At 45.7% G+C, this 21,752-nt stretch overlaps 1 protein-coding gene across 4 annotated transcripts in view; it reads right to left on the bottom strand.

Moving 5' to 3' along the window:
* Positions 1–4,882, bottom strand: part of EXTL3 (exostosin like glycosyltransferase 3) — a 53,353-nt gene extending 48,471 nt beyond the window's left edge. For 2 of the 4 annotated variants that reach the window (XM_032265419.1, XM_032265421.1), the window contains exon 1: positions 4,663–4,823. The gene's annotated coding sequence lies outside the window, so the exon portion shown is untranslated. Of the gene's footprint in view, positions 1–4,643 lie in introns of all 4 variants that reach the window. The other 2 variants (XM_032265415.1, XM_032265417.1) reach the window with 2 other exon arrangements.
* Between the last annotated feature and the right edge of the window lie 16,870 nt (positions 4,883–21,752).

Raw genomic sequence — 21,752 nt, 5'->3', positions numbered from 1 at the left:
AGGCTGGAGTGCAATGGCGCGATCTGGGCTCACCGCAACCTCCGCCTTCTGGGTTCAGGCAATTCTCCTGCCTCAGCCTCCTCAGTAGCTGGGATTACAGGCACGTGCCACCACGCCCAGCTAATTTTTTGTATTTTTAGTAGATACGGGGTTTCACCATGTTGACCAGGATGGTGAAACCTTGACCCTCTTGACCCGCCTCGGCCTCCCAAAGTGCTGGGATTACAGGTGTGAGCCACCGTGACCAGCTTTAAATCAGCTTATGACTTGGGCATCCTCCTTCACCCTTCATGGGTAAATTCGGCTTGAGACATTTTACCAGCCCATCATCATTACCGTCTTTCTGATTCATCAGGTCCCTTAACTCCCAAATTCCTCGTTCTTGACTCATAAGCTCCTCGTCCTTTGTTAGCTCATAAATTAAGGGGTTGGACCAGATGAACTCAAAGATCCTCTCAGACTCTAGGCCCTCACTGACTTACAACTGCCTCGCTCCCAGAGCACACACACATGTTTTACTGTGGGGGAATTTTCACTACCCTATCCGCTCAAGGCATCAAGGCCATTCCCAAGATCTCCTTCTCATTTCACCTCTAAGATTTCAAGCATAAGGCTTTCCTTTAAGGCCTCCCTTAATTTTCAACTGACTCCATTAATAATAATTTGGGATCCCATCAAGTATTTTCTCCATTCGAAGCCACTGTGCTTTTACGTTTCACAGCTCAATTTCAGAAATAAAGGAAGCCAGCCATGGCCGGGCGCGGTGGCTCAAGCCTGTAATCCCAGCACTTTGGGAGGCCGAGGCGGGTGGATCATGAGGTCAAGAGATCGAGACCATCCTGGTCAACATGGTGAAACCCCGGCTCTACTAAAAATACAAAAAATTAGTTGGGCATGGTGGCGCGTGCCTGTAATCCCAGCTACTCAGGAGACTGAGGCAGGAGAATTGCCTGAACCCAGGAGGCGGAGGTTGCAGTGAGCCGAGATCGCGCCATTGCACTCCAGCCTGGGTAACAAGAGCGAAACTCCGTCTCAAAAAAAAAAAAAAAAAAAAAAGGAAGCCAGCCAGCATGGTGGCTCACGCCTATAATCCCTGTGCTTTAGGAGGCCAAGGAAGGTGGATTACCTGAGGTCAGGAGTTCGAGAGCAGCCTGGCCATCATGGTGAAACCCTGTCTCTACTGAAAGTACAAAATTAGCCAGGTGTGGTGGCATGTACCTGTAATCCCGGCTACGCAGGAGGCTGAGGCAGGATAATTACTTAAACCTGGGAGGCAGAGGTTGCAGTGAGCTGAGATAGTGCCATTGCACTCTAGCCTGGGCAAAAAGAGCAAGATTCTGTCTCAAAAAAAAAAGGAAAGAAAGAAAGAAAGCCATGCAGGGAAACACTAAGGCAAGTTGAAAAAGCAGCTTGAAAGGGAAAATGGTCAACAAGGCAAACCTCCAGGACGTTAACCATTAATATTACTGACCAGTCCAAAAGGTATTGGACACAGGCAAATCAAGGAATATGCCAAAGGAAAGGCATGTGTGTGTGGGTGGCGCATTCGGGCAGACACTGGCAAGCAGCAGCTGCCTGCTTTTGTAGATAGTTTCACTGGAATACAACCTTGCTCATTCAGTTATGAATTCCGTTTGTATGGCTGTATATCGGAGGTTTTCTTTCTTTTTTTTTTTTTTTTTTGAGACTGAGTTTCCCTCTTGTTGCCCAGGATGGAGTGCAATGACGCGATCTTGGCTCACCACAACCTCCGCCTCCCAGATTCAAGCGATTCTCCTGCCTCAGCCTCCAGAGTAGCTGGGATTACAGGTGTACACCACCACACCCAGCTAATTTTGTATTTTTAGTAGAGACAGGGTTTCTCCATATTGGTCAGGCTGGTCTCGAACTCCTGACCTCAGGTCATCTGTCGGCCTCAGCCTCCCAAAGTGCTGGGATTACAGGCAAGCGCCTGGCCTATGGTAGGTTTTCTTACATATTATGCATATGATGCTTTCACCCTCCAGCACTCTACAGTTCATCTTCCTATGGCTCCACTTCCAGAATGTTAATGGGTCATTTGGGTGCATGTGAGCAGCATCCTACACTGTGCTTTACAGCCTAAGTGTGGGAAAGGGTAGCATGTTAGTAGTGAGTCTCCACACTCCTCCTCTATTTTCAAGATCACAGGTTTTTTAAATCCTGCTTCTCTTCTCCCTAGTAACATCACCCAAGAGGTCTGAATGATTGAAAAATTAAAAGGGCTGTGCGTCTGGTTCAGGCAAGACAAGACAAGACGAAGCTTACAGGTGAGCCCAACTCTGTCCCTCTTGAGCTCACAAACTCTCTGCCTGGGTTATGCTATTTCCATGAAACCTCCAAAGGTGAAAAATCCTTTCTCCCCCCTTAGTCAGCTGCCGTATCATTGAAAGTCTGTGAAAGACACAGTTGCCGAAAATGAAGAGGAAACAAAATAAAATAGAAATATTTTAACAGAAGTTTTCTGAGCTAAACTTAATAACCAACAGAATGGAGTGGGCAATTTTAGGATGTTATGAAAGGTCTTGGTTTCATATTCCTTGCCTCCCTCTAGAGTAACTACATGCAAAGGCGCTCAAACCTTTACGAAGAGTAGACCTGGTGGGATCTTCATTTTTTTCCTAACACCTGCATCTCCATCAGGGAATCCCTGGCACCCTCCTCCAGAAGACCAGCAGTCTCAATTGGGACAGGCACCCCACATCACTCCTGCAGCCCCTCATCACCCATGACCATCCACTCCACAGCTGACCTAGGGCCCTGCAGAAAAGGACCCGTCTCTCTCTACCCTAAGACATTCTTCTGGCTTCAAACCACCCTCTGGACTTCTCTCTCTCCTAGTAATCCATTTCCCATGTTCAGCCTGGCCCCTGACTTATTTTTCTCCAAACTGTTCATTTAAAATCTTTTTACTCTGAGGATAAAACTCTGAGGCCTAATCACTGAACAATCCCAACCACACACCAAATATTTAATAACAGGGTTTCCCCCCTAGAAAAGCGAGAGGTGGAGGGATGCAGACACATGCCTGACAATCATTTTTTAGGTAGGTATGCCCCTCACATTTCTGGGTTTTAAACACACGTTTCAGGAAGTCTGAAGAGCCACAATTCTGACTCTTACCGAAAGCACTTAGGCTAGATTTTCTCACACTCGTGAATTCTTATGATTCCTGGGGCTCCCCACAGGCAAAAGAATGGGAAATTCCCACAGGAGAAGGTATTTTTGACACACCAAATAACAGTTTAAGAAAACGGTTTTTCTTTCATCAAAGAATATTTAAAAGTCCCTCTGCTAAACAGCAAGTCGCTGAGAAGGCTTCGCTTCGCTCCAAACTCTGTGCCCCGCACTTGCTACCCCAGCACACAGGACACAGCGACAGTCACTGTATCAGAATGCAGGACTCACTGCCGAACAAAATACCGAAAACTGCAGAGTCGGCATGGCTGCAACACACAAAGCCTTTAAAAACAAAAGAACACACGGGGAGCTCAGCCAGTAAAAATGAAGCTACCGAAATTGGAGAAAGAATAGGACAAAGTGACAAGAAATGCTAAAGACGCCTCTTAAGTAAATCACATACGGGGGAAAAAATGGACATGTGGTGTTCTGCGCTTTCTCCTCCACCGAAAGAGTCGAACCAAGAGGACTTCATGAAGCCTTTAGAGTTTTTTTTAAAAGGGAAGGAAAACAATCCAGGTTGCGGGGAAGGGCGGGGGGGGGGGGGGGGATTGTGAGGCGAAGGTGGCGGGGGAGGGGCAAAATCCACAAAATTTAAGTCTTCTGAGAGACACCCAGATTTTATTAATAAGAGGAGCCGAACCTCTCCCTCAACGAGGAGAAGAGAAAGCAGCACCCATCGGCAGCCGGGCAGCCCTGCCTCGCCTCCAAAGGGCTCGGGATCGGTGCTGTCCCGGTAGCCGGGCTCCGAGCTCGGCCGCACACACGCGCCCCGCGCAGCCCCGTCCGGTCCCCGGCGCGAGGCCGGGGAGCTCTACGGGGGGCTGGGCCTGGGCGTCAGCGTCCTGCAGCACCTGGACCCTCGGACAGCAAGCGGCTCCCCAGACTGTGCCTCCTGAAAGGAGGCGAGCCCGGTAAAAGGAGCCGGGGGAGGGCAGCAGGCGACTGCGTGTGGGAACAGGGGTCAGATGTGGGAGGGTGTGCACGGGAAGCGGTAGGGGAGTCCGGGGCTGCGTTTCCCTGGACAGAAGATGCTCGGGGCCAGCAGCCGGACAAATGCCGCGGCCACAGAGGGTGGAGGACTTCAGGGAGCAGAGGCGGCTCAACAGCTGCAGCTGAGCGTCCAGGAAAAGAGATAGAGGCGCGTCCCGAGCAGCTCAAACTGGGGCGAGAGGGGGCGTGAGGGGGCGGGGAAGGGGTGCCTCAGCCCGGGGACCCGTTAGCCCTCCCCGCTGCCGGCCGAGGGCCTGGAGGCCTCTCCCCAGGTCCCCGAGCCGCCGGGCAGGCCTACTCCGCTCGGAGGCTGCACGCCTCCCGCAGCCGGGCAGCAGCCTCCCCTGGGCACGGCGGACCCGGTCCCTCCCGCCGCGTCCCTAGCACTCGGGGCCAGCCCAGGTACCTTCCCAAGACCCCTTGCAGACGCAGCCCCCGCTCCTCGGACTCACGCGCTGCCAGCAGCCCTACCGGCTTCCACCTCAGGGACCTGCCGCCGCCGCCGCCGCTGCCTGAGCGAAAGTCGGCGTCCCAGAAGCCGCTCTGGCTGCCGGCCGCCCGCCTTCCAGGCCGCGCCGGATCCGCCGCTCCCCCTGCCGGCCGGCAGCCATTTCCGACAGGCGACTGCGGAACTTGCCGAAGGGCGCCGCGCCGGAAATGGCCGAAGCCTGCGTTCGCGCGCAGGGGTGCGGACGCGGGCGTGCGCTAGCTACTTTCCCGACCGCGTCGGAAGACAGCCGAGGCCTCCCGTTGCGCCGCGAGGACAGCCGGGTCGCGGGTGGGGGGCCGGGCGCCAGGAATTATGGGAGGCGCGGGGTACGTGCCGATCGCCCTCGGAGCCCCAGGATCGGCGTCCTGCAAAGGCCGCCAGGCCCGGTCGAGAAGACCCGGCCGCGGAGGGCGGGGAGGATGCTCCCTGCGGCGCTGGAACCGGGTCTGGCCTCGGAGCCACCGCTGCTTCCGCAGGGGCGCAGGCGTCGGGAACGTCAGATCACAAACCCGAGTCTAAAACTCCATCCCCAGAGAAAAGGCCTCCAGGGACGGGCCCTGCGCGCGGCAACGGCCTGCAGTTTTTGAAGCCCTTTGACTATTTCCCAACAAAGACATGGCCGGGCGGCTTGGATGCTTAGGAAAATCCTGGGGCTTTGCAAAAACAACAAGTTAATCCCGTCGTGTGGGATGATCACCAGAGCAAGACAGGAAAGGCCACCGTGTCAGTGCTGAAGAGCCAGCCCCTGTGAGCCTCGACGTGCATGTTTTCCACAGTCCCAAGGAACACGTGACTGTTTCCACACTAGGGAAATCAGGACGAGACCTCTTGGATCGTGGAACACGGGATGGGGGTGGGAGCAGTCACCCTACCTGATCACCAGCCTAACTCCGAAACCAGTTTTTAAAACCTGTAACTGCAGTGTGAGCTACGATCCAATTTGCCTCAACGTATTTTTTTTTAATGATTTTAATCCCCAGAGCACAGGGCTTCTCCACGGTTTCCTCGCCAGGGAACCCCCAACACACAGGACCTGGAGAACACGGGGAGAGCACGGCCAGGCTGGCTGCTGGCCCTGCGCTTGGGTGGTCGGCTGCCTTTAGAAGAACTGCACCCCAGAGACAGGCTCGCAGCTGCAGAGCTTATCCACTCGCCCTTCCAGGAGCCCAGGCCCAGTGCTCTAGCGAGAAGGCTGAGAAAACGCTGAAGACTGATGCCCACGGGGGACAGCTTGGGCTAAGGATAACGTTTGCAAAACAAAACGAAAAACCCATAGCAACCTGTTTTCTAGAGCACCCCCTTCATCTCTCCACCCCCAAACCAGTCCCTGCGCGGATCCTCCTTTTCCTTTCCTCTTTCTATTGCTCTTCCCCTCTCCTATTCACTCTTTTCCTCTCCTTTCCTCTTGATTACCACAAACAAACGCTTTCCAAGTCCTACCGCCATCAGATGTATACATGCAACTCCTTACTGTTACCACTTTGTTGAGGAAAGTCAAGAGAGGGGGAGGCAAAGTTTCCAACTCAGAAGCATTGCAGGAAATGAAAATGGAGGGAGTGTTGCCCAGGTATCATGAATTGTGGTTGTTTTTTTTTTTAAGCAGTTCCTCTACTCGGTTCTTCCTCCAAAGGTACGCGATGGCAGCAGGCAGGGGCTTGGCAGTGTGGGAGGACACACCACAGAAGACAGGGAAGAACTGCCAGTCATCTCCACACTGGTGAGAGAGGACGTGCAGGTACCTGCTACCTGTTGGACTCAGTCTTTTACGTTGGAGTAACTTAACACGTTGCTGCCCTTAACCTTGACTTATTTGCTTAAGATGATGAAGCTGGCTGGGATCACGCCTGTCATCCCAGCACTTTGAGAGGCCGAGACAGGTGGATCACGAGGTCAGGAGTTCAAGACCAGCCTGCCCAACGTGGCGAAACGCCATCTTTACCAAAAATACAGAAATTAGCTGGGCATAGTGGCGCACACCTATAATCCTTGCTACTTGGGAGGCTGAGGCAGGAGAATTGCTTGAACCCGGGAGGCCGAAGTTCTTAGTGAGCTGAGATTGTGCTACTGCACTCCAGCCTGGTGAGAAAGCAAGACTGTCTCTAGGGGGAAAAAAAAAATATGAAGCTTTAGAAAGAACCGGGATAGTCACCTGCTCCTGAGCCCCCTCCGCCTTTGATCTTGTGAGCCTGCACTCTCCTGCTCCTCTCAGTCTCCTCCAGCTCCTGTTCCTTCTCCTACCTTGTGTTCTCTGCCAGTGATAGGACTCGGGCTTCTTCTTCCTCCTCACACTCTCCTCTTGCTAATTTCAGCCCTGCATCATCTTCACCTGCAAGCTGATCCTTTGCAGCAGAGCGAGGGGCCCTGCTGCCCAGAAGCACTCTGGACAGCCTCACATCATCATCGTCCTGTTTGTTTTTTTGGACACAGGGTCTCGCTTTGTTGCCCACCCTGGAGTGCAGTAGCGTAGCAGCATTATCACTGTTCGCCCCAGCCCTGGCATCCCTGGGCTCAAGTGAAACTCCTGCCTCCCTCTGGAGTAGCTGGGACCATAGATGCCCCCCACTGTGCCTAATTTTTGTGGGGTTTGTTTTTTGTTTTTGAGATGGAGTCTTACTCTTGTTGCCCAGGCTGGAGTGCAGCTGCACGATCTTGACTCACTGCAAACTCTACCTCCTGGGTTCAAGTGATTCTCCTGCCTCAGCCTGCAGAGTAGCTGGGATTACAGGCAGGCACTACCATACCTGGCTAATTTTTGTATTTTTAGTAGAGATGGGGTTTTACCATGTTGGCCAGGCTGGTCTCGAACTCCTGACCTCAAATGATCTGTCTGCCTCGGCCTCCCAAAGTGCTGGATTACAGGCATGACCTACCATGCCCAGCCTAATTTTTTTTTTTTTTTTTTTTTGTAAAGACAGGATTTCACCATGTTTACCAGGCTGGTCTCAAACTCCTGAGCTCAAGCAGTCTGCCTGCCTTGGCATCCAAGGTGCTAGTATAACAGGCATGGCCACCATGCAGGGCCATCATCATCCTATTAATACATACTTTATGAATACTTAATTGCCAGGCAATAAACTAAACTCTTTATATGCACTGTCTCATTTTAATCCTTACAGGGAGGTATCAGCTACCAGACAGGGAACCGAGACTTCAAGAAGCTAAATAAATAAAGTGCCCAACACCCCAGAGCATGGAGCAAAGAACATATGGGACTCCAAGTCTTCCTAACTTGTGAGCTCATATTCTGACCAGAACAATCTGGCTCTCTCACCAGGGCCTTAAACTTAATATAGCCCAAACAGAACTCATCTTTATCCCTTCCCACTTTGCACTCCTCAGATGTCCTTATTTAATGAATAACGTTACCTTTATCTTTCCTAACCCAGAAAATCAAAACTTGGCATCATCTTCGACTTCTCTCTTTCCCCTCACATAAAACCAGTTTCCAAGACTTAAAGCCTTTACTTGTAGCATCTCTACCATCCAGCCTCTACAATTTCACACCTACATCCCATTCTCATTCCCAAATCCCCATAACTCCTCTCCTGGCCCATCCCTTAACACTGAAATTCCTGGCTTGGAAAATATGGTCACATTCACAGCAGCTGTCCTCGAGAAGGAAGCCAAGGCAACAGTATGCACGATGAAGTAAGTCTTCACTGATCTCTCCATATTTTGACATTTTATAGCACTTATTATCTCTACTTTGCATTTTGGAACTGAATCCAAAATAGTTTTGCATTGTTGTTTAGCAGTCATGTATGTAGACTTTCTTTTTTTTTCTTTTTGGAGACAGAGTCTGGCTCTGTCACCCAGGCTGCAGTGCAGTGGCACCAAGTAGCTGGGAATACAGGCACGTGCTACCACACCTGGCTAATTTATTTTTAGTAGAGATGGGGTTTCACCATGTTGCCCAGGCTCGTCTTGAACTCCTGAGCTCAGGCAATCTGCCCACCTCAGCCTCCCAAAGTGCTGGGATTACAGGCATCAGCCACCATGCCCAGCCTGCCATGTATGTAGATCTTTATTCACATCCAGAAATTAGGAAAAGCAGGATGCATTGAGGCTTTGGTACCCAGCAGCAGGAGCCTGTGGGTCTTCTGTCTGGAGCACAGTCACAAGGACCGAGCATCAGCAGCATCCAGGCTCCTTTCGGCTCCAAATTTTAAACTCCCATAAGACAGACATCATTGGCCCAGCTTAGGTCACATGTCCACCCCTTTAATCAATCAGCTTTGGCCAAGCAGCAGGTCAGCCTGGTCCAAACATGGCAGCTGGAGGCCTCACCTGTAAATAGAGCTTGTTCCCAAAAAAGAGGGAGGCACTCACCATTCATTTGTTTCTTCAATCAATCAATCAGCAAATAGTTGAGCATCTATAGAGATAATATGCAAGATTCTACTATGTACACAAAATGTGTAAAACATGGCCCTGCCCTCATACCATGAAAGTCACCACATAAAAAGAAACCACCAGATAAAAAGCATAACAGTATTCATAAGTACTCATGAGTGATCATCAATCCGGTTATACATGATGGAAGATAATTCATGATACCTAGTATAAACCACTGGCGGTAAAAGTAGTCAGCAGCAATGTGTACATGATCAACAGAAGCTCACAGCAACACCATTTACACAAAAAAAGAAAAGTACCCAGGTGTCCATCAGAGGTAGACCAGAGAAACAAAATACAAAATATAATACTGTGCAATGGCTCACACCTATAAACCCAGCACTTTGGGAGGTCAGGAATTTGAGACCAGCCTGATCAACATGGTAAAACCTTGTCTCTACTAAAAATACAAAGATTAGCCAGGCATGGTGACATGTGTAATCCCAGCTACTAGGGAGGCTGAGGCAACAGAATTGCTTGAACCTGGGAGGTCAGAGTTACAGTGAGCTGAGATTGTGTCACTGCACTCCAACCTGGATGACAGAGCAAGACTCCATCTCAAAAAACAAAAAAGCGTATATATAGTGTATGCATGCACAGAATACAGCAATAAGAATGAATGCTCTACAAATATACACAATATTGCTGAATCTCCCAAACAATGTTAAAAGCATTAGACACACAAAAATATGTATGGTATATGATTCCATTGATAGAAAGCTTAAAAACAGAAAACTAATCCACCCTTAGGGAGTCTTCAGTAAGGGCAACAAAAGGGTCCATCTGGGCAGTGATAATGCAGTTTCTTAAGCTGTGTGCTGGATTCACAGGTGTATTCAGTTTGTCACATTCATCAAGCTTACACTTCCCATACATCCTCTTTTCTACATGTATGTCATCCTTCAATAACAAGTTTTTTAAAAATAATTGGGCTTGTGTGATGGCTCACACCTGTAATCCCAGCACTTTGGGAGGCCGACGTGGGAGAAGCACTTGGGTCCAGGAGCTTGACCAGCTTGGGCAACACAGGAAAACCCTGTCTCTACGAAAAATTTTTAAAAACCTGGCATGGTGGCACCCTTAAGTGGCTGAGGTAGGAGGATCAGTTGAGCCAGGAGGTCGAGGCTGCAGTGAGCCGTGGTTGCACCACTGCTCTCCAGCCTGGGCGACAAAGCGAGACCATGTCTTAAAAAAATAAAAATATATAATATGCACTCAAAGTAAGACACCTTTAATCTCCCTTGAACATCAGTGCCATGATTATCCTAGAGTTGCCAATTATTGCCACATTCCCCGCCACCACCACCATTATGCCCCCTTCTTAGAGACCTAAGACACCAGGCCCTTTGGGAGGAATCACTATATTATACTGCATGATCTCCTCCCCTGTTCCCAGCTGACTGGACTTCTCCTTACCTGGAAATGTGGGAACAGGTCACTGTAATTGAGTCACATGACAGAGAGAGTGCTTGATCTAATGATTTACACAGATTTGAGGGAAAGAATTTCTGGGCATGTGCACAGTTGGTAAGCCTGGAAAGCTGGTCTGTGAAAATAGAAACATACCCACTTAGTTGGAGGGAGAAGTCTCAGAGGCTGTTCACATTGACCTCTGGTACCCACATGTCCCAGCTGACACAGAGTGTCCATGCGATTGCTTATGTAGCCTTATTATTTTTAAAAAATCCTCATAATCCTAGCACTCTGGAAGGCTGAAACGGTTGGATCACAAGGGCAGGAGTTCAAGACCAGCCTGGCCAAGATGGGGAAACCCCCGTCTCTACTGAATATGCAAAAATTCCCAGCTACTCAGGAAGCTGACACAGAGAATCACTTGAACCCGGGAAGCAGAAGTTGCAACGAGCCAAGATCACACCACTGCACTCCAGCCTGGGCAACAAGAGCAAAACTCTGTCTAAAAAAAAAAAAAAAAAAATTCCTCATTTACTTAAGCTAACATGAATACATTTCTGTCCCTGGCCCCAAACATAGCCCTGACTAAAGGTACCACGTTCTTCCCTGGAAGTAACTAAGTAGTTATTTTATTTTTGTTTGTTTCTTTGGAGACAGAGTATCACTCTGTCGCCCAGGCTGAAGTGCAGTGGTGTGATCTCGGCTCACTGTTGGCAACCTCTGCCTCCTAGGTTCAAGCAAGTCTCCTGCTTCAGCCTCCCAAGTAGCTGGGATTACAGGCATGTGCCACCACGGCCGGCTAATTTTTTGCATTTTTAGTAGAGATGGGGTTTTGCCATGTTGCGTAGTCTGGTCTCAAACTCCTGAGCTCAGGCAATCTGCCTGCTTTGGCCTCCCAAAGTGCTGAGATTACAGGCGTGAACCACCAGCCCGGGCCCTAAGTAGTTATTTCAGAGCCACACTCAGCACTTTGCATGTATCAGCCCATGTGCTCCTTTAACGACCCTAAACAATAAGAACTGTTATTATTCCTTCGTCACAGAAGTCCAGGGACGTTAACTAATTTGCCTAAATCATCAACCTAGTAAGTGGTGGTGCCAGGTTTTAGACCCCAACAGTCTAACTCCAGAGCCTGAAACTTTACCAACTCTGCTCTACTGTGGTGCAGGAGAAATGTTGACCATGGTGATATGAACTGTCTGCTGCATTAGTAGGTTCAACGAAGGCTTTGATTTGTTAAATGAGTTCAAATGTAGAAATGATACAAAAGATTGGCTGTCTAGAGAAGCTGGTACGCACATTTCTTTCACAAAGGGATTATCGTTTGAGGTATATAAGCTAGAGACATGTAAACTGCATAGAGTGTGACAAATATACCAAACAAGTCTATGTTCTCTTACCAAGAAACTATTTTACAGATTTCAGCAGATGCTCTCTTGGGGGCCCCACTGATAGCTTATTTTTCCCCAAGTGTTTAATATCCAGGAGTAGGGGGTTTGAGTCCCAGGGAAGGAGAAACTGGTGATAACCATTACTTCAAGTCTCAGGGAGGGAGGTGCCTGGGTCATCTTCCAGGCTAATGGCCAGCCCCACAATCCATTCAGCAAGCTTTCTAGATCACTCTCAAGCCATTGGTGACCACCAGCAATCTTCAAAAGGAATTATCAGTGAGGTTAAGTCAGATAAGAACTTAGTCTATCTGTTGTAAGGCTTTGATTTTAAAGAAAGTGCCGACACCCACTATTCAAGATCTTTCCTATACATAAATGACTGAGCAATTTTGTGGCTTATAATTAGAACAATGCATGACAATTTCTAGATTGAGGTTCCAAGGTTACACCTCTCTTTAGTCTATCAGTGCCAAAAAGACAAAAGGTCATCTTCTAAGGCTCCACGGATAGCACTCATTACCCTGATAAATGGCTTACTTTAGAAGTCCTGGCTTTGATGTTACCTTTTAAAGGTGGCTGCTTTTCGTCGGCCAAAGGTGGGGCCATTTGGGTGGCCCACAGATAATTTGAGGCAAGAACACTGAGTTAACATCAGTTTTAAGACAAAACACATTTTATTGCTAAAAGAGTATTTGTTAACTCATTGCGTCATGTCATAGTATTCTCTGCCTGGCCATGTGGCTGTAAAAAAATAAACATTCAAGTTTCACATCAGAAAGCTTAGCCTGATTCAAAAATGTTATCTGCAGCTGGGTGCTGTGGCTCATGCCTATAATCCCAGCACTTTTGGGAGGCTGAGATGGGTGGATCACCTGAGGTCAGGAGTTTGAGATCAGACCGGACAACATGGCAAAACTCCGACTCTTCTGCAAATACAAAAATCAGGTGGGTGTGGTGGCAGGCGTCCTGTAATCCCAGCTACTTGGGAGGCTGAGGCAAGAGAATTGCTTGAACCTAGGAGGCGGAGATTGCAGTGAGCTGAGATTGAGACATTGCACTCCATCCTGGGCGACAGAGTGAGAGTCCATCTCAAAAGAAAAAAAAAAAAAAAGCTGTTATCTGTGTAACACACCTAACCTGTAATGACCAATTAAGAGTCAAATTAGCTAGCACCAACAGCGGGTATCAAAATGCCATCAAAAATTCCTAAGCTTGCACCTACAAATGTTCCCTAAGGCAAGCATAAACGCATCTAACATTTACCCTAAATTATGCCAGTGAGTAGCAAAAATGTGCTCAGTTAGACGCAACATGTCACAACATGGTCTGACTGTTGGAAGAACTTAGTGCAGTGAGAGCTATACCCAGAGGAAAGAAGTAAAATTAGGCAGAGTGTTGATGGCTGAGTTCCAGTGTCACATTTATATACAGCTCAGTGACTCTAGAATTGTCCTTACACCAAAAGAAAAGTTATTCATGTCTTCAAAAAATAACTGCTCACTACTTTTATTTAAATATGCCTTGTGTGAACAAGGCATTCCAACTGAAAACTGGCAAAATTCATAGAGGTTCTCAAAGAACATCAATTAGCTTCTTAGTCAACCAATTTGGCTGTAAAATCAAAACCAAAAGTGCAATTTCCAAAACTAACTATGCTAAATACATTTAGATATATATAAAACTTGTTAATAACATTTGGACTTTATGTATGAAATGAAACAGTAGTTTTCACCAAAGGGATTTTCAAAATAAAAAAATGTATAGGTTTTAAACCAATTTATGAAGATCTGCAACAAGATTTAATTGAAGACAAAGTTTTCCCTTATTTTCTTAAATATTACTCAAAATTAATTATCAACCTAAATGGTGACAGCATGATTCTAGTAGGGTCCAAGTCAACCACAGAACAAAATAATATTTTATCCCTTCCCCAACCCAAGCCTTCAGCCTTGCAAATACTAGGCCATAGATTAAAAATTGGAACCAAATGAAAATGTGACCACCTTTCTACAAATCCATCAATTTGGAAGGCAAAACACTAACAATCCAAAGTCTATCTCTAATGGATAGAATGTCAGATATTTCACCCTCATGTCAAAAGAAACATGTATAATTACATCATCTAGGTTACTAACAAAAGCATATCTTTAAAGTGAAGAGGTGATTATTTAGAAAAGGATACTTGACATAAATGAAGCAAATAATCAAAAAACATATTAAATATCTGTATTAACTATGAAATCTGTTTAAAAGCTAATGTCAGGGGGTGGGAGGCTAGGGGAGGGTTAGCATTAGGAGAAATACCTAATGTCCTAATGTAGATGATGGGGGGATGGATGCAGCAAACCACCCTGGCGCGTGTATACCTATGTAACGAACCTGCACGTTCTGCACATGTACCACAGAACTTAACGTATAATAAAAATAAATAATAAAATAAAATCAAAGCTCATGCTGAGACTTGTATTACTTTTATGTACATTTAACCAGGCTGCAGTAATGCTCTATTTATCTTTATTCATTAATTAGCTTAAGTAATAAACATCTAAATATTAGGAGCACAGTAGCAAAAAAAAAATCACAAAAACTGATACATTAAATATTTGCCAACTCTTTGGCTTCCATCCAGCTCATGAGCAGGATTTTATAAAATTGCTGTCTCTATGTGTCAACCATTTCAAGTCCTTCTTTTTCAGTTACTTTGAACTATTATGTTTCCACACGATTCTCATTGTCATCTCGAAAGTTACTGGAGTACCCTATGGTCTAGCTCAGTGGTTCCTGAGTAACAATTTGTGAACCAAGATAGGATGAAGTTTTCATCAGTCTACAGTTAAATGTGAAAAGCTCTGACAAGTTTGTGAGTTGAATGATTCCACTGAAAGGATTAGCCTTTATTCTAAGATTATATCCTTCTCCCTTTTTTATGTTAAAATGTGTTTTTATGAAATGATCCTGGTGGTGGTCAACGGCAGCTTTTTCTTTTTCTTTCTCACTTAACAAAACACTGAAATATACTAATTTTGGTATCCCCTTCCCAGTTATTTTTAATTTTACTGGTTTATTAAATCTAAAAATCTGTTAACTATAATACCAGTCTAACCTGTCTAACAACAAAGATATATATTAAGACATACACTTCCCACCATCTCACCCCCCAATACAAAATGCTTTTGGAGACTCCCATGGCATCCAGCCTCTGAAAGGGCCCCCAGTGATCCCTGCCCCCTGGTATTCACACTGGTGCGAAGTCTCCACCCACACCATAACCAGGGTCCATCTGTGTGGCCCATGGAGCACAGCAAAAGTGACGGCATCACTCCCAGGATTAAGAGACATGAGGCATTTCAGCTTCCGTCTTGGTTGCTTTCTCCTTCTCAGATCACACTAGGAGAAACTCACTGCCATGTTGTGACGTCAGTATGGAGAGGCCCAGGTGAGGGACTGAGGCTTCCTGCCAACAGCCACATGCATAAGATTGAGAACAGATCCTCCAGCGCCAATCAAGCCTTCAGATGACTGCAGTCTCATGAAAGACCCTGCACCAAAACCACCCAGCTTGACGAAATAATCTGAACAACAAACCCCAATGACACAAGTTTACCTATAACGAACCTGCACATGTACCCCTGAACTTAAAACAAAAACAATTTTTACTCCAAGCAATAGGAAGAAAAAAAAAAAAAAGAAGAAACAAACAAACAAAACCACGACCACCACCACCAACAACAACAATACACACCCAGCTAAGCCACTTCGGAATTCCTAACCTACAGAAACTGTGAAATAATAAATATTTGTATTTTCAAAATTAGCTGGGTGTGGTGGCGAGTACCTATAATCCCAGCTACTTGGGAGGCTGAGGCATGTGAATCACTTGAACCCAGGAGGCAGAGGTTGCAGTGAACTGAGATCATGCCACTGCACTCCAGCCTGGGTGAAAGAGCGAGACTGTCTAAAAAAAAAAGAAGAAAGAAAGAAAGGTCTAGAATATTTTTTAAAATTAAAATTAAATAAATAAATATTTGTACTTTCAATCACCAAGTTTGAGATCATTTGTAATGGAGCAATAGTTAATAAATACAACCCTTTAATCCTATTTCAGCCGCAAAATGAACATCCCTGTAGCCCCCAAGGAAGGCAGTGCGGTACAATGCAAAAATTGTATTTATGGCTGAGTTGGAAGAGAGATCAGATCAGCAAAGCCTGTGATCTCCTTTACCCTGGCTTTAGTTTACATGCTCTGACTTTTTTCTTCTCTGTTGCTTTTTCTACTTTTCTTGTATTGACCAGAGTACTCAGTAAACTGAATAATCCATCTCTAGCAAGGGAGCCAATCCTACAAGTTTATGTGCTTAAAGGAATTACCTTATGTAAATATGGTATTTTATGAAATTTTAGAAAACTGGTGAATTTCTATTGACAGAATCCCTAACCCCAGCTGTCCTAATCTTTGCTAGACTCATCCCATCCTCAAAAGGGGAGCATGTCTTATATTTCACTAAGAAAATAGAAAACAACATATATGAACTCTTTGAAATGCCTTCCTTCTACCTTTAAGCCTATCTATAAGTACTGAGGTGAAAAACTATTGTTTTAGTAGATACTAGAGTTTTTATTAGAATGGAAAAGTCTTATTTAGGAAACTACTTTGAAATGACATTTTAAGTATGGAAGAAGAGAAGATGGCTTAGAATAAAACTCTGAAGCAAAGAAACAGCTAGTCAGATCTACATTTTTTAAAATCCAAAAACATGGGGACTGGAGGAGAGGAAATAGGGGTGGATAAGAAGAGATGGGGCTCAAATAACAGTGTGGGAGGCTGGAGCTGGGGGAGAGAGTTCCCAGTGATAGGGGAGCTGGAGAATGTTTAAGATAGAGATATCTATTGTCAGAATTTTAAGTTATTTGTGTTGCTAAGGATATATAATCCCCTAAGCCTTCCGTAATATCTGTCACATGCACAAATGCCTTATGTGAGTGATTTAGGGGAGAAATAAGAAAAAAGATTGCGAGAGGCTGACTTCTACAACTTGTCCACAAAGAACCAAGAAATGAGAACAGCCACAGAGTTCAGTTACAAGTAAGATAAGGAATTCAGTGGAAGCAGACACTCAAAGCCAAAGAAACCATAAGAAGACGAGCTTCCAGGAATTCACAGAAATCTTGGACTGAGTTTCCCAATGGATGCGGAATGGGGACTTAAGCCAATGTTCCTTAAATCTCAGAAAAGAATGTTGCCTTAAGCTGACAGCTGAGTACATATTCATTGATTCTTCTTCCATCATCTATTCTGGCCCTTGACAAAGAGATGTCCCTAACTCCTTTCTGAAACTTAGGTGCTCCATATTTGTGATCTAATATCCTTCCTTTAAATCTTGCTTGATCAATTATCCTCTTTGCTGTATACATGGTCAATATCCTCCTCACTATAGGATTTTACTCCCAATCTGCTTATAAACAGGCTCAGGGTCAGGCATGGGGGAAAACAAGAGAATAACTCAGCTCAAGCTACTGTCATCTTACAATATTGGCATTCAGCCCAGACAGATTTAGATGTGAATCCGCGTTCCGCTATGTATTCATGGTAGAACACCTTAGGCACATTACACTACCTCTCTGTACTCTCTCCATTACAGCTTCCTCATCAGAACATGGGGATAATAACGGTACCTGCCTCACTGGAGTATTGTAAGGATCATCCCAAATGATGCGTGTATATTGCTGGCCCAGGGCCTGGTTTACAGTAAGCCTTCAGTAACATCAACTACTGTCATTACCATTTGCCCAAATTCTTAAGAATCATCTCAGGCTGGGCACAGTGGCTCACTCCTATAACCCCAGCACTTTGAGAGGAAGAGGTGGACAAATCACCTGAGGTCAGGAGTTCCAGACCAGCCTGGCCAACATGGTGAAACCCCATCTCTACTAAAAATACAAAAAAAAAAAAAAAAAAAAATTAGCTGGGCACGGTGGCAGGTGCCGGTAATCCCAGCTACTTGGGAAGGTGAGACAGGAGAATTGCTTGAACCTGGGAGGTGAAGGTTGCAGTGTGCCAAGATCTTGCCACTGCACCCCAGACTGGGAAAAAAGAGCAAAACTCAGTCTCAATTAAAAAAAAAAAAAAAAGAAAAAGAATCATCTCTTCTCTACCGCCATTCATTCTGTAATCCCTGGGAGGTGCTGGCTGCTGCCAATCTACTGAAACTGCTCTCATTAAGACCAGTGATCACTTCTAATATGAGGTTATAGAAAAATAAAGAAACAAAATGAAAAAAAGATAATCAGTAACTTCCTAATTCGTTAATCCCACTGAATCTTTCAGGCCTCCCTTTGGAACTCTTCTTTAGAACTTAATAGACCTAGTCACTCACCTTATTGAAATGGTCCAGTCTGTGCTTTGCAGGCATTGCCTCTCCCGATCCTTTCTCTTTTCTTTCACCGAGTCTTAATTCTCCACCATCCTTTAAATGCCTGTGTGTCTGGGTCTCCACCCTTAGCCATCTTTTTGTCACTAGGTGAACACTTCTAAGACTTCAGCAGCCAAATCTCTGTCTTTAGCCCAGACTTTTCTTCTGCGCTCTTGACCCAAACTGTCCACTAGATATCTTGTCCAAGGTTTTCACAAACCCAGTCATGCAGGCCAAATTTACAGAGACTGTTAACAAAATCATTATTTTATCTCCCTTCTCCAATTCTTTCCTTTCCCTAGTAATCATTTTCTTTTTTTCTTTCTTTTTGAGACATTCTTGCTCTGCTGCCCAGGCTGGAGTGCAGTGGTGCAATCAGGTTCAGGCGATTCTACTGCCTCAGCCTCTTAAGTAGCTGGGATTACAGGTACACACCACCATACCTGGCTAATTTTTTATATTTTTGGCAGAGGCAGAGTTTCACTGTCTTGGCCAGACTGGTCTCAAACTACTGCCCTCAAGTGATCTGCCCACGTTGGCCTCCCAAAGTGGCTCACAGGCGTGAGACACCGCACCCAGGCCCTAGGAATCACTTCCTCAAGTTTCCAGCTTGGACTGGAATGTCACTGTCACAGTCCAGCCAGGAGTCCAAGCCAGAAACACCAGTTGTTATCTTTATCTCCTCCTCACCCACCATGTCCATCTGGCCATCAGGGCCTAACGGCGCCACCTCAGAGTCTCATGGCTCCCCGGAGTCCTACTCCATCCTATGTGACCCCATTGTATTTCAGAGTGGGCTTCAGAGTCACATACACCTGGGTTCAAATATTAACTATGCCATCAACTTACTAATGACTGTTTTTGCTCAGTGACTTAACCTCTCTGACCTGTTTTTGCCGTAATGAGATATCACACGTAAAACAGTTGGCACGCAGTAAGCACTCAACAAACTTTCCACCACATCCCCTTGGTGTGGGTCTTCATCACTCCCTGGTGGAATGTAGTATCTACCTTGTTGGTCTATCTTGTCCTTTCTCCTCTTAATTGCCCTAGAGTTAATTTTTTCTAAAACCAATCAATCAATCTGGTACTATCATCTCTGGCTTTAAAATCTTCAACATTTTCTTTTTTCCTATGGAAGAAAGTCCCAATTCCTTAACATAAGTGGTAAGTTTCAGCTGCCTCTCTGGTCCCTGCTCCCCAGCTCATTTATTCCAAAATATTGGCTTTTTGCCAACCACTTCATGTACATACAGGCTTAATCTCCACACATGCAGAGCCCTTTGGCTAATTCCCTTCCCCACATCAAGTTTTGTCCAACTGGCAAGAATCTCATGGCCCACTTTAAAAACTATCACATTAAGGGTGACACCTATTCTTAAGTAGTTCCATTTTTCTTTTTCTTTTTTTTTTTTTTTTTTTTTTTCTTTTTGAAAGAGAGGGTCTTGTTATGTTGCTCACGCTGGTCTTGAACTCCTGGCTCAAATGATCCACCCCCCCCCCCCATCAACCTCCCAAAATACTGGGATTATAAGTGTGAGTCCCTATACCTGGCCTGGTTCAATTTTTTAAAACTATTTTTTAAATATACACAAACATAGGCTGGGCGCAGTGGCTCATGCCTGTAATCCCAGCACTTTGGGAGGGCAAGGCAGGCAGATCACTTAAGGTCAGGAGTTCGAGACCAGCCTGGACAACATGGTGCAACCCTTTCTCTACTAGACATACAAACATTAACCAGGCATGATGGCAGGTGCCTGTAATCCCAGCTACTTAGGAGGCTGAGGCAGGAGAATCACTTTAATCTGGGAGGTGGCGGTTGCAGTGAGCTGAGAATATGCCACTGCTCTCCAGCCTGGGCAACAGAGCAAGACTCTGTCTCAAAAAAAAAAAAAGAAAGAAAGAAAAAAGGAAGGAAGGAAGGGAGGAAGGAAGGAAAAGAAAAGAAAAGAAAAAGAAAGAATGCTAAAACAAATGTAGATGTGGTAAAACATCAAAAATTGGTGAATCTCGGTAAAAATAATTTCAAATGTACAGAAAGTTGCAAAATGCTATACAATTCTGGCAAAAAAGAAAGGACGGGCAGGGTGGCTTGTGCCTGTAATCCCAGGCCTTTGGGAAGCCGAGGCAGGAGGATCACTTGAGCCCAGGAGTTCAAGCCTACAGAGAGTTATGATCCTGCCACTTTACTCCAGCATGGACAATGGGCCCAAACAACTAGCCTATGTTTAAAAATGTCAGTGTCATGAAAAGAAGCAAGGGCAGAAGGAAGGGAAAAAAGGAACGGAGGGAGGAAAAAGGAGAAGGGGAGGGGGAAGGGAAAGGAAAGGGAGACAGGAAGAAAGAAGGTGAAGCTGAAGAAACTTTCAAGATTACAAGAGACTAAAGAAACATGAGAGCTAGGTGCAATGTGTGATCCTGGATTAGATGTTAACTCGGTATTTAAAAAATTGCTATAAAATACATAATTGGGCTGGGCACTGTGGCTCACTTTGGAAGGCAGAGGCAGGCAGGTCACTCGAGGTCAGGAGTTCCAGACCAGCCTGGCTAACATGGTGAAACCCTGTCTCTACTAAAAATATAAAATTAGCTGGGTGCGATGGTGTACACCTATAATCCCAGCTACTCAGGACACTGAGGCAGGAGAATCGCTTCAACCCAGGAAGCAGAGGTTGCAGTGAGACTAGACTGTTCCACTGCACTCCAGCCTGGGCGACAGAGCAAGACTCCAGCTCAATCAATCAATCAATCAATGAAATTGGCACAACCATTGTGGCAAAACAGTACAGAGGTTCCTCAAAAAATTAAAAATAGAACTACCACATGACCCAGCAATCATACTTCTGTAGTATTTACCCAAAGGAAATGAAATCAGCATGTTAAAAATATATTTACACTCTCATGTTCATTGCAGCGCTATTTACAACAGCCAAAATATGAAAACCCAAGTGTCCATCAAGGGATGCACGAATTTTATTTATTTATTTATTGAGACAGAGTCTTGCTCTGTTGTCCAGGCTGGAACACAGTGGCACAGTCTCAGCTCACTGCAATGTCTGCCTCCACGGTTCAAACAATTCTCATATCTCAGCCTCCTGATAGCTGGGATTACAGGCATGTGCCACCAGGCCCAGCTAATTTTTGATATTTTTAGTAGACACAGGGTTTCACAATGTTGGCCAGGCTGGTCTGGAACTCCCGATCTCAGGTGATCCGACCACCTTGGCCTCCCAAAGTGCTGGGATTACAGGAGTGAGCTAACGTGTCCAGCCAGGATGCATTCAATTTTTAAATGTGGAATACTATTCAGCCTTTTAAAAATAAGGAGATCTTATCATTCGCAACAACAAGGATGAACCTAGAGACATTATGCTAAGTGAAATAAGCCAGGCACAGAAAGACAAATACTGCACTGATCTCACTTATATGTAGAATCTAAATAAGTCAAACTCATGAAAGAAG

The sequence above is a fragment of the Sapajus apella genome, unplaced genomic scaffold (assembly GCF_009761245.1).
Source record: "Sapajus apella isolate SASKATOON/1434 unplaced genomic scaffold, GSC_monkey_1.0 scaffold150, whole genome shotgun sequence".
Lineage (NCBI taxonomy): Eukaryota > Metazoa > Chordata > Mammalia > Primates > Cebidae > Sapajus > Sapajus apella.
Note: the sequence above shows the minus strand (reverse complement) of the source record. Positions and strands in the feature narration are given on the sequence as shown.